Source organism: Arvicanthis niloticus, chromosome 27 (genome assembly GCF_011762505.2).
Source record: "Arvicanthis niloticus isolate mArvNil1 chromosome 27, mArvNil1.pat.X, whole genome shotgun sequence".
Classification (NCBI taxonomy): Eukaryota; Metazoa; Chordata; class Mammalia; order Rodentia; family Muridae; genus Arvicanthis; species Arvicanthis niloticus.
Genome location: NC_133435.1, coordinates 10,364,602 through 10,378,488, shown reverse-complemented (window position 1 = coordinate 10,378,488; position 13,887 = coordinate 10,364,602).

The following is a 13,887-nucleotide window of genomic DNA, read 5'->3' as shown; positions in this document are numbered from 1 at the left end:
CAAAGACATCTTCAGAATTATACCTCATTGCCATTATAGTTATTTCTCAGTCTAGTCAAGTTGAAAGCCAAGGTTATTCTAGGAGAGCTTTCATTTTAAATTAAAAATAGTATCAATGGGCTGAGGAGATTGCTCAGTGGGCAGATCCCCTGCCTTGCAAGGGAAGACCAAAGTTTGGATCCTCAGAGTCCATGTAAATGTTGGGTGGGTGTGACAGCTTCCTGTAATTCTAATTTGGAAAGGAAAGGGAGAAGATCCCCAGGGCACCTAAGTGAAACCAAGAGCTCCACATATCACCAAGAGATCCTGCCTCAATGAATACAGTGGAAGGAGACTGAAGAAGACACTCCATATCAACCTCAGGCCTCCATATACTTTTCCACACAGGCATGGGCATCAGAACACAGAGAAGCCTGTTCACAGGAAGAAAAGAGCTTCCAGTTAAGGATTCATCACATGGCTGCTGGATTCACAGTACCACCAGGTGGCACCAGAAAGGCCTCTTAAAAAATTGTGAAGAACTTGGCCCAACTGTTGACCAAGTTACTCCTAACTTTATGTCATTGACTTTCCATGAGGTTCGGCAGCTTTTATGAGTTGAATTACGTATTTTTCAGGGTTTCTTAGTCCATACATGCCTCTGTCATTTATATAGAAGTCATGATGGCATGTCATACAAAGCCACCAAAGCCAGTGACACAACGCCCTGAGAACTGGGACTTGTGAATCATCACTGGCTTGTATTTCATCCAACCAGTGCCACACAGTGAGACCAGACCAGATGGCTCTTGCAGCAAGGGGGCAGGAGAACCAAGAGAACAGGCTATGATAATAAACCTTGTTTTTCAAAGAAAGAAAGAAAATGAGTAATTGAGGATAGAAAGAAGGTGTTTAGTGCTAACAAAGTTTCTTTCCCACACAGCTTAGTTTTCATGATGTAGAGGGCCTGGAGTTTTGAACTTTACACCTTTGATTTACAAATGCTTACTTGGTTAGCAATTGTACCTATCAATGAATGACCTCTGAGGAGTCAGTTTCCCTAGCTTACAACTTATGTGTAACCATCTCTGGTAACTTTCTTGTAATGTCTTCCTTGACCTAAATTGTCAAATTTATTTCTTAAAATTATATGCTTTTGCTCAGTTTTGTATGTTTGTTTTGGACATGTTCTCACCAGGTTACTCTATGTAGACTAGGCTGGCTTTGAACTCATAGATCACTGTCTCTGTGTCTCAAGTGCTGGAATTAAAGGTGTCCACCACCCTGCCCAGCCAAAATAAATTCTTTAAGAAATAAAATTTATTTTCTATGTAGAAGCCTAAATAGGTCACATTCCACTGCATAAATGCTCTTCCCATTCCCCCATGTCCCAGTCTACTTGCAAGATTTATTATATTTCCTCCTTCCAGGAAGATCCATGCATTCCCTGCCTGCCTCTTGAGCCCTCTTTGTTACTTAGCTCTCTGGATCTGTTGATTGTATCAGGATTATTATTTTTTTTTACTGAAGAACCAATCAGCATTTATATGTGAGTACATATCATGTTTGGATCTGGGTTACCTCACACCGGGTGGTTTTTTTTTCTACTGCCATCCATTTGTCTGCAAATTTCATAATGTCATTGTCTTTAACAGCTGAGTAATATAGCATTGTGTAAATATACCATATTTTCATTATCAATTTTTCAGTTGAGGGACTTCTAGATTGTTTCCAGTTTCTGGCTATTACAAATAAAGCTGCTAAGGATGTTGAATATTTAAGTGTTTCTCAGCTCATTGAGGTTCCTCTATTGAGAATTCTATGCTGGGCTCTGCTAATTAAGGTCAAAGTCTACCGCTGTCCAGATAGTTCCCTTTACCAGCAGGGCTTCTCCTTCTCTGACCTTATCTGGGGACTCCAAACCACCTATAAACTCCAGTTGCAGGTTCAGCTTCCTTCCTTCAGATAAGGAACTGTCCAACAAGCACCTGAAATTCCTGGAATGCCTCTCCAGACAAATGGGGCACCCACAGAGCTTTAATACTCTAGTTAATGAGTTTTGTTTACACTGAAAATTTCTTCTGACTCACCAAGGTCTATGCATATATCCCCCTAATTCACCCCAAACAAAGTATATGCATTTAAACCCATTCTGAATAAAGGTATGCGCACAAGATAAGATTGTCTCAGAAAGCTGTTTCATTGAAGATCATTGGAGAAGGCCTTTGCATAACAGAACTAACACTAAGATCCTTGGAGAAGGACTTCTCCCCCAACCCTCTTGCCCCCCGGCACTCACTTCCAGGATCCTGTAGAATCTCACATGTTCTGAACTCTGCTTTATCCCTCCAGTCAGGTTCACAGCTACATCTGGACATCCTGAGAGGGAAGCAGTGGGTGTCATGAAACTAGAGCTGGCCCCCAAAATACATACCATAATTCTGTTTAGATCTATACGCCATTTGTAATTAAATTATTTCGTTTGTTGATGTCTAATTTCTTGAGTTCTTTGTCTATTTTGGATATCAGCCCTCTGTTAGATGTGGAGTTGGTGAAAATCTTTTTCATTCTGCAGGTTGCCTTTTCTCCTGTTGACAGTGTCCTTTGTCTTACAAAAGCTTTTCAGTTTCACGAGGCCCAGCTGATTGATTGTTCTTCTTAGTGCTTCTGCTATCAGTGTCTGTTCAGGAAGTTGTCTACTGTGTCAATGTATTCAAGGCTCCTCCACCTCCTCCTCTTCCTCCTCTTCCTTCTCCTCTTCTTTTTCTTTTTATCGATTCTTTGTGAATCTCACATCATGCACCACAACCCACTTATTTTCCCATCCCTTTGTACCCACCCTCTGCCTTTGCACCCCCTCTGAAAAAAATAAATAATAAAAAATTTAAAACATAATTTAAAAAAAATCTCATCATGGAAGCAGTAATATGTTCCAGTGTGCCACACAGTAATCCCTTTTGTCCACACATCTTTACTTGTAAATACTCATTGTAATGAGTCTAGTTGAGTCTAGCTGGCTTCTTCTATACCAGCAACACTGGATCCTCACCAAGATTTCTCTCACATATCCTGTTGTTGCCCTGGGTCATGGAGATAGTGCAATTTTGCATCTGTAGGACTGGCTTCTTTATACACTCCGGCAGTTCACAAATGTGGTAGCTATTGGAGTGAGCCAGCTCAAACTCCTGAATCTGGGCCTGGGTGGTAACTAAGTTGGTCAGCCCTCCAGCTCTCTCACACCCACACCACCATGGTAAGGTCTCCAACACTGACCTGGCTAGCTCACTCAATGCCTCAGTTATCAATGGGCAGAATCAACTCTCCCACTTCAACACCCTTAGATCTGGCTCACCTGTGCCCTTGCCACCCAGGATGAGCTCTATTGTGCAACCCAGATGAGGTACAGGACCCACTCTTCTGGATACTGCAGCCATTGAGGGTCAGGGCCAGCTCTGTACAGCCCTTGAATATCAGAATGGCCCCAGGTGGAAGCCCAGACCAGGGACCTGACTTTTGGTGGGAATATGAGCTACAGACATGAGCACATACCACTGCTGCTGAATGGGCACATACCCAGACCAGGCCTTCAGGGGCAGCACAGGCTAGGACTTCACCATGGCCTCAGGTGGTCTCTCTCCTCTCCTCTCCTCTCCTCTCCTCTCCTCTCCTCTCCTCTCCTCTCCTCTCCTCTCCTCTCCTCTCCTCTCCTCTCCTCTCCTCTCCTCTCTCATTGTCTATTTGTTTATTTTCTTTTCTCTCTTTTTTTCATCTCTCTTCCTTCTATTCTCCCATCCTCATTTTCCTTTCAGGAAGTTAGTTGTCTCCTGTAACAATGTGTTCAAGGCTATTCCTTACTTTCTGTTCTATCAGATTTAATCTATCAGGTTTTATTTATGTTGAGGTCTTTGATCCACTAGGACTTTAGTTTTGTGTTGGGTATGAATCTATTTGCATTCTTCTACATGCAGATATTCAGTTAGTCCAGCACCATTTATGGAAGATGCTTTCTTTTTTCCCATTGAATAATTTTGGCCTCTTTGTAATAAATACAGTGTCTATAGGTATGTGGGTTCATTTCTGGGTCTTCAATTTGATTCCATCGATCAGTTGATGTTGTTGCTCTGTAGTACTGATTAAAATCAGGAATGGTAATACCTCCAGAAGTTCTTTTATTATAGCAGACTGTTTTTGCTATCTTGGGTTTTTTGTTTTTCCATATGAAGTTGAGTATTGTTTTTTCAAGGTCTATGAAGATTGTGTTGGAATTTTGATGGGAATTGCATTGAATCTGTAGATTGCTTTTGGCAAGATAGCCATTTTCAATATGTTAATCCTACCAATCCATGAGAGATCTTTACATATTCTGAGATCGTCTTCAATTTCTTGTCATACAGGTTTTTTACTTTCTTGGTTAGAGTTACACCAAGATATTTTATATTATTTGTGGCTATTATGAAAGGTGTTGATTCCCTTATTTCTTTCTCAGCTCATTTATCATTTGTGTCAGGAAATTTTTAGATTTAACCTTTTCTTTGACTGATATATTGATTTCTTCTGTTGTATCTTCAACACATGAGATTCTATCTTCCTTCTCTTGTATTCTACTGGTGATGTTTGTATCTGTGTTTTTTGTTCACTTACTCTAGATTATTCATTTCCAGGATTCCTGCTGTTTGTATTTTCTTTATTGCTTACATTTTCATTTTCAGGTCTTGAAAAGTTTGCTTCCTTCAACTCTTTGTTTTCTCTCTCTTTTTTTTCTTCTAGGGATTTATTAATTTCCTCCAATTGTTTGTGTTTTCATGAATTTCTTTAATAAATTATTCATTTCCTTTTTAAGGACCTCAACTGTCTTCATAAAATTGTTTGTAAGGTTTTCTTCTCGTGCTTGTGCTGTGTTGGAATATTCAGGAAGTGCTGCAGTAGGAGATCTGAGCTCTAGCGGTGACACATTACCTTGGCTGGTATTGACTGACCTGTAGGCAACTAGATTTGGAATGATTATAGATCTAGGTGCTGTTTTCTGAGTTTGTCTTTGTTGGATGGGTGTCTTGTTCCTTGGTTTTTGTTTCCTCACTGGTTTTCTGGTAGGTGTGACTTCTACTTCTTGTAGTCTGCTTGATCTGTGGTAGAACAGGGATAGGGTAGGAGAATGCTGAGCTAGTGAGAGAGTGGGGAAGACTGAAGGGCAAGCAGCCTACCTGGGCATTTGGGTGTTCTTTCAATGAGGATATATACCAGTACATTGCCTCAAATCTTATTTTCCTCTTTGTAGACTGGACATTAAAGCACAGCACAGTACAGCCTGAAACAAAGCAATTCGCTTGATCCATCCAATTCTACCTGAAAAGTTTTGTTTCTCTTAGTGAAGGTCTTATTGGTTTATTATGTTTTAGCCAGACTGACCTAGATTTCCTGACCTCACTCTTTTCTTCTTTTATTATTTTCCTGCCAGAGTGTGGACACATCCTGTGAATACTGTGTATTGGGTGCCAACTTTGGAGAGTTCTATGTAGTAGGTATTTGAGAGGTGAGGCCTTGGGAGGTGACTAAATCTGCCCTCGGGAAGGACTAATCCATTAATGGATTAATGAGTTATACTGAGAATGCCTTTATTCTAAGTGAGTGTTCCCTGGCTCACTTGCTCTGCATGTAATGCTTGCCACCTTGTCATGACACAGCAAGCAAGAATGTTCAGAAGCCAAGTACATGCATGTTCTACCCTCTTGGACTTCCCAACCTTCAGAACCAGAGCTGAGTAAACCTCTACTTTAGTAAATTTTGTGGTCTCTGTTGTTTTGTTACAACAACAAAAATTGACCAAAGCACTTAGTCTATCAAAACTTTTCTATCTATTTTCTCAAACTGCGGAGTGGTATGGAGCCATCAGAGGGAAATTCAAAGCCTCAGGCATTTGAACCTCGGCCCTTAAGAGGCTTGATTTTGCTCCTTTGGTTTAGCTTCTTTTGAAGAGAATAAGGTTTGAAGGGGCTTTGTGCTGAGTTCCGGGCCTGTTCCCAGCTGCTGCAGAGGCTCCTGGGTGGCTTCAGAGAAGAAACCCAGCCTAAACTATAGCAAACATCTGTAAACTGTAAAACGGCTTCAGTTAAACTGTTCCCGTGAGACTGATGTAAAAATGCAGAGGTTATGGAACCCTTTTGAATCGTGCTTGAAAATACTAGTAACAAATGTTTATATGTGCCTGTAGAGTGGGTCTGCCTGGATCTGCACGTTAGCCCACTGACACAATAATTCTACACCTGTTGCTACCTTATGTAAGAGGAAGCCAATGTATAAAGGTGGAGAAATTGCCTTGTCTTGGTTGTGTAAAAAGAAGACTATTCCGCACATGGATACTGGCATCTGAAGGCCCTCTGCTTTTTGTGAAGACTTTCTAACCAACTGTAGAATTGTTAGCCCATGCTAATTATGAGTATTGACTCTGGGTATGGCAGCTTATTAATACATGGAAAATGGCCAATGAAGCATATATTATTGTTTACTGTTATATTTGTCCATGGACTATCGCTGTGGGTTGGTTTGGGCAAATAGTTTTTCTTTAGGAATTGTTTTATTTAGAATAATTTCAAAGAGTATATTTACTAACATATACATAGCCAAGGAGAAAGACCCAAGGGTTTCTAAGCCATAGGGAAGATTAGCTAATCAATCAGAGGACTCTCAAGGGAAGGGATAAAGGTACTCTCTGAGGAATGTGAAGTCTGAAGAGACTTGAATCTTGCTGATGCCTACATGGGCATGGTGCAACCCTTTTCAGGCCTCATCTTTCCCTGTGCTTACACAGCGTGACCATGCGTGTAATGTATGACTGAAGAAGCATAAGGTCTGCATTTTTCCAATTATATAACTGACTTTATTTTCCTATCGCTAACTGAATAAACTCTGATAATGTAGTAGTAAAAATACCAAACCCTCTGGGCCTTCATCCATTATTTTGAAACCACAGGGAGTAGATATAGTTATTCCACAGGCAAGGTGTGGCCATGACAATACCCTTGGGTGTATTGTCGCATTATGGATACCTGGAAGACAGTCTAACCTCTCTGACCAATTCCACTCTTATAAGTGATGGTATCTACTCTCAGCTCCCAATCTCTCACCTTGAGAAAGGAAGAAGATTGTTTAAGGTCCTTCCTTTCACACAGTGATCATTAATGCTGATTACTTGGTGAAGAATTACAACTTTGGTCCCAGGGCTAAAAACATGCCTTGCAGAAGCAGAGTTTAAAGTGGTTGGAATTCTGTCACTGGGTGTGGAATCATGATCATCAAAGCTGAGTCAATTTGAAAAAGCTCCAGGAACACGCCCTTGAGACTTTCCCTAGAGTTGGCACTCACAGAAGGCTAGAATGCCATCATTGGTAAGACTGCCATCCAAGTTTCTTAGACAAAAATTTATTTATTGGGTTTTTTTATTCACAGCTTTTCTGTAACTGGGTCCATGCTTACTAAGCTTGTGGTTCCAGGCTTCAGAGTGGAATCAAGATTTGAGTTATGGTCAAAACTGGGTCAAACCACTCAAGTGAGAAATGTACACGTAAACTCCCATGTCAGCCTGCTCTGTACATGATAGCAGGTTTGGACTTTGGTTTAGGTAATTTTACAGATGAGGATTAAAGGATCTACAGAAGACAAGAAACATACAGTTTCTGATCTCTGATATGTAACTGGTGACTGAAGGTAGAATTTGGTCATTTTTTTTTTCTTTTAAGAATACCAGGCTCCTGAATTGACAGGACAGCGTTTTGCACTCTCTGTGCAGTTTATATCTTAATGGCTCCCTGTGTGGCTTCTCTGGATGGTATGATTCTTAATGGAATCCCCAGACAACCACTGAGCTGGGAAGAGGAAAAGTACAGCCTTGTTTTCCTTTCGTGGCATTGAACAGTTTAAAACTTTATCAGCAGATTGTCACGAAGGCCAGTCCTGGGTGGTGATCCTATGAGAGACAGACCCAATGGCCCTGGCTACAGTCAGAAAGTGACTATGTTGACCCCTGACAGGACAGGGTCAGGTGCATGACCTTAAACAAACTGGACAGTCATTCTGCTGGAGAGCTATTATTGTTGACTTCTCAAGTTTGTGGTCTGACTCTGACTCAGAAACACCTATGTGTTTGAGATGCCACCACAGGACAAGAAGAGGCCTGCAAAGTAGAAGCTGGGAATTACACAGGGCAAGGAGAAGAAAATGGAGGGGGAGGCCATAGATACATATACATATATACATATGTATACATACATGTGTGTGTATATATGTATATATACATGTGTATATATGAATTTGTGATGGAGGGTGGGAAGGATGGAGGGAAGGAAAGGAACAGTGTGTAATATTAATGTGCATGACTTATACTGTTGCCTGCAGCCATCTTTGATGTTGGTGGTCTCTGCTGCAGTATCTGTGGCCTGTGTTACCATCAAAGGCCATATGAATATATATTGTCTGCTGTTTCAGTGACTATTTGAACAAAATAAATTGAACTTTTCAAAAGTCTTTTTTGGGTGGGTAAGCCTGGGAGGACTTGGAAGTAAGGATGATCTTGGTACATTATGTGAAATTCTCAAATAATCAGTAAAAATATTAAGTTAGAAAAATAACTCTTAAAGAAAAAAAATCAAAGTTTAAAAGGAAAGCGAGAGTCTGAATTTAAGGTCTAGCACTTTCTAGACTGACCCTCCACTCGGTGCTCTCCTTTGGTTCACCTTTCTCTGCACTGAAATGAGGAGAGGAATTGCTCAGGCTGAACAGCATTATCAGTGTCTCTAATGGTAAAGCAATAGTGCAGATGAAAATTGTTAGGTGTTTGCAGAGCTTGGGGCTTGGGTACTCTCCTTGCTTTCATTCCTCCCTCCATCTTCCCTAAAACCATCTACCATCATCTCACATCTCACATCTCACATCTCTAAGGACAGAGATAACTTTGGCTTCAGTCACTGAAACGATCATTTAATAGACCTATTTCCCCCCACCGTGTGTGTGTGTGTGTGTGTGTGTGTGTGTGTGTGTGTGTGTGTTTTCCAAAGGTTGCAGAATATCTTTTTTTGGTAAACATTGGGTATGTTCCTCAGTTGCTTTTCCACCTTATCTTTTTTTTAAGATTAATTTTTTTATTGGAAATTTTACTTACATTTCAGATGTTATCCCCTTTCCTTATTTTCCCCCTCACCCAGAAACGCCTATCCCATCTCCTCTCCTCCTGCTTCTATGAGGATGTACCCCCACCCATCCACTCACTACCACCTCGCTGCCCTCCAGTTCCTTCTCTCTGGGGCATCCAGCATTCAAGGGACCAAGGCCCTCCTCTCCCACTGATGCCCAACAAGGCCATCCTCCTCATCCTCCTCTACATATACAGCTGGAGATACGGGTCCCTCCATGTGTGTTCCCAGGCTAGCTGTTTAGACCCTGGGAGCTCTGGGTGGTTGGTATTGTTGCTCTCCCCATGGGGCCGCAAACTCCTTCACCTCCTTCAGTCTTCTCACTTCTCCATTGGGAACCCCATGATCAGTTCTATCTCCATCTTATCTTTATGACAGGATCTTTTGATGAACCTGGAGTTCACAAATGCATGAGACTCACTGGCCAGCAACCCTAAGGGATCCTCCTGTCTCCACCTCTTCCTCCTGTGCTGCAGGAGTGCTTCACCACACCTGGTATATGTGGTGCTGGGGACTGAACTCGGGCTTCTTGCATGCTAGGCAAGCACTCTATCAACTCAACTGCATCCTGGTCTCCATTTAAATTATCGTACCCTGAGTGATTTTGTCCACATTCCCTCATATTTTAACTCAAGGGATGACAAGGAAGGAAGGAAGGAAGCACCATGTCCACACTGACTGCAGCTAGATTTGATGTGCCATGTTCATATTCAGGAAAGTGTGTAAGTCATCAAAATGTTATCCTTCCTTTAACTTTTTGTTAGTTTTTAAATGCTACTACTTTAAAAATCTGCTGGTTTTGAGCTGGGGTTTCCTGGTCATTGTCCCAATAAATTTAGGAAAAGGGTTCTGTCTGTATTACTCAATAAAAAAGCTAATACCAGCTTGACAGCAAACACAACTAGAAACAAGCTGGATCTTGTATTTCCTTTGTGGTTTTTTTAAAAAATGACTAATTTCTGAGAAAAGAAAACCCACCTAAATATAAATACATTACAAAGAACTATAAAAAGATATATGCTTAATTAATATCCTGGATGCAATTGCTTCATTCACGGGGTTTCTTGTTATATGCTGGTCTGTGTAGTTTCCTCACTACCCTGGAAGGTCCCTTTGACCATGAAGTCAAATTCCAGGAAATACAGTATGATGCAGAAAAAAGATGACATGGGGTATATATGGGGTCTAGTGTTCTTTCTATTTCATTGAGTAATGACTTGTTTCCCCCAACTCATTCTCATAGTTGAATAGAGAAAGGGGATGGTGATTTCTCAACCCTGTTAGTGATTGTAAAGTTGTACTCCACTGGGTTTGTTCATTTAAACATTGTCTCTTTACTCTGGCCAAGGAAGCAGGTGAGCAGCGAAAAGATCTTCACTTCTCTCTCTGCCCTAGTCACATCGAGAACTGCAGCAAACACCTGTCACCTCCCCTGCACCTATCTCCCTATCTCCACACAGATCTCCCCACCCAACCTCCCTCCCCCCAGTTCATTGCTTTATCCCAGCCCCCAACTCCAGCAGGCAGTCCTGGGGAACTCCCAGGCCACTATGATCAGGGAAGCAGGTAAACACACTGCCAATCTTGACTTCTCCCTCTGTTCCTCCATGTCCAGCCCTTCATTCTCATCCCCAGCTGTCTAACAGCCTTTTCTGTGGCCTCTCCATACTCCCTGTCCCCTTTCCCCCCAAATCAAGCAGATATTGGTGAAACACCCTGCCTTTTTCCTTCCTGTGTACTTCCTCAGCAACCCCTCTTTTAGCTCATCACAATTCCTAAGTGTCAACTCTCAAAACCTAGAAACACGTTTACCACACTGACCATACCTATCAGTATCCCAGAAGGATTTTCTACCATGTAGCACAGAACCTGTAAATGACAGACCAGAAAAATGAATAAGATTGACAAACCCTTAGCCAAATTAAGTAAAAGGTACAGAAAGAATATCCAAATGAGCAAAATTAGAAATGAAAAGGGATATTTATCAACAGATACCAAGAAAATCCCAGGAATCATAGCAACATAGATTAAAAACCTGTGCTCCACAGAACTGTAAAGTGTAAAATAAGTGAATCATTTTCTCAATACATACTACTTACTAAGGTTAAATTTTTAAAAAAGCAATTAAATAATAATGAAATAGAAGCAGCCATTGAAAGTCTTCACCCCTCAAAAAAATAAAACAAAACAAGAAAAAAAAAAAAAAACAAGAAAAGAAAAGAAGAAAAAGAAAAGGTGTACTGCCAGATGATTTAATAGAGAATTCTACCAGAATTTTAAAGAAGAGTTAATGGTGATATGCCTCAAATTATTCTGTAAAATACAAAGAATATTATCTAATTCTTTTTAAGAGGCTACATTTACCCTAATAGCTAAATTATATAAAGACACAACAAAGAGAGTCAATGATAGATCAATTTCCCTTAGTGTCATAGATGCAAAAAATTCTCAATAAACTCCTTGCAAAATGCATATAAAAATACATCAAAAATATCATTCACCATGATTAATCAGGTTTCATCCTAGAGATACAGGGATGGTTCAGCATACATAAATCAGTAAATGTAACCAAACTGAAAGACAAAACTCACAACCTTTGACAAAATCCAATACCCTTTCACAATAAAAAAAAAGAACTAGAGAGATTGGGAATACAAGAAACCTACCTCAATATCATAAAGACAGTTTATGGCAATCACATAGCCAACATCAACTTAAATGGTGAGAAACTCAAAGCAATTCCACTAAAATCATAAATAAGACAAGGTTGTTTATTCTTCCCATACATATTCAATATAGTACCCGAAGTCTTAGAGCAGTAAGAAATCACAGGGATATAAATTGGAAAAGAAAAAGTCAAAGTATCTTGATTTGCAGATGATATGATAATACTATTATAAGTGACCCTAAAATTTTCACTGAGAAATTTTACAGCTGATAACAGTTTCAGCAAAGTATCAAGGTACAAAATTAACAAATAATCAAAAGCTTTTTTATATACAAATGACAATGGATTGAAAAAATTAGGGAAGCAACTACTTTATCAGTTGCTTCAAATAATATAAAATATTTTGAGGTAGCTAGACTCAAGAAAGTGAAAACTTGTATGATACAAACTAGAAACATTGAAAAAAATATAAAAAGTTCTCAGAAAATGGAAATATTTCCCATGTTCATGAAACTATAGATTAATACAGTAAGTAAAAATGGCTCTGATTGCTATTCTTCATTGTTAACTTGACTATATCCTGAATTAGCTAAAATCCATAATGACTGGTTACACTGAAAAAGATTTTTTTTTTGTGTGTGTGTGTGTACATGGAATCATTTGAAGTGGATAAAACTACCACTTCTCATCCTGATCTTTGAAATGAGAAGTCACCATTAATCCAAGCCATCTGAGGTGGGAAGAAACACCTCTAATCTGGGCCACACTTTCTTCTGGAAACTTCTATGAAGGACATGGAAAAGAGAAGCTTTCTCTTTTTGTCTGTTTTTTTCCTGCTTCCTCTCACTGTCACATCCCTTCCTTTACTGGCATCAGAGCGTGCGTCTTCAGGATTCTGATGTCTACTGAAGACCAGCTGAAATATCCAGCCTCATAGACTGGACCTTCCGTATGTACATGGGCATTGTTGGATTAACTGGATCACAGCTTCTAAATCATTCTAGTAAATCCCCTTCTTTTCTATAAAGAGATTGATTCAGTCTATAAATTCTGTTACTCTAGAGAACCCTGATTGATACAAAGGCTAGTCTAATAAAAGCAATATCTAAATTTATTGCAGTCTCCACAAAATTGCAACACAATTATTTGTAGACATCCAAAGAACAAGTTTCAGCTTCATATGGAAACACACACACAAAAACAAGATAGCTAAAACAGTCCTGAATAATAAAAGAACTTCAGAAGGTATCACTATTCCCTATTTCAAGTTATATTACAGAACTACAGTAATAAAACAGCATGATATTGGCACACAAAAAGATGCAATTTATCATTGTAATAATCTGTTTGAAGACACAGACAGAAATCCACATACCTATGGGATACTTGAATTTTTATTGATTATTTTTTATTTACATTTCAAATTTTATTCCCCTTCCTGGTTTCCCCTCCAATAACCCCCATCCCACCCCCTGCTTCTATGAGGGTGCTCCCCCACCCACTCCCACCTCACCACCCTAGTGGTCCTGTGAAGAACTTTTTTTTTTTTTTTTTTTTTTTTTTTTTAAAGAAGCCAGAAATACATGTTGGGGAAAAATAGGCAAATGTAGGGGTCATCTCTAGGAGGAGACAGAGACCTAGGATATGGGAGTCACCCACAAATCAATGTCCTTAGCTGTGACTCACAGCATTGGTGATATGGAACTTCAAGAAGCCACCTCCTGTAGCCAGGTAGGAACCCCAGTGGAGTGATAGGGACACCAACCCACCCACAAAACTTTCAACCCAAAATTTATCCTGTCTATAAGAAACACAGGGACTGAGGATATTGTAGAGATTGAGGGACTGGACAACCAATAACTGGCCCAACTTGAGACCCATCCCATGGGCAAACACCAATCCCTAACATTATTAATGATGCAGATAGGAGTCTAGCATGGCTGTCCTCTGAGAGGCTCCATCCAGCAGCTGACTCAGACAGATATAGACAACCACAGCCAAATGATGGATGGAGCTTGCTGGATTCTTATGGAGGAATTGGAGCAAGGATTATAGCCC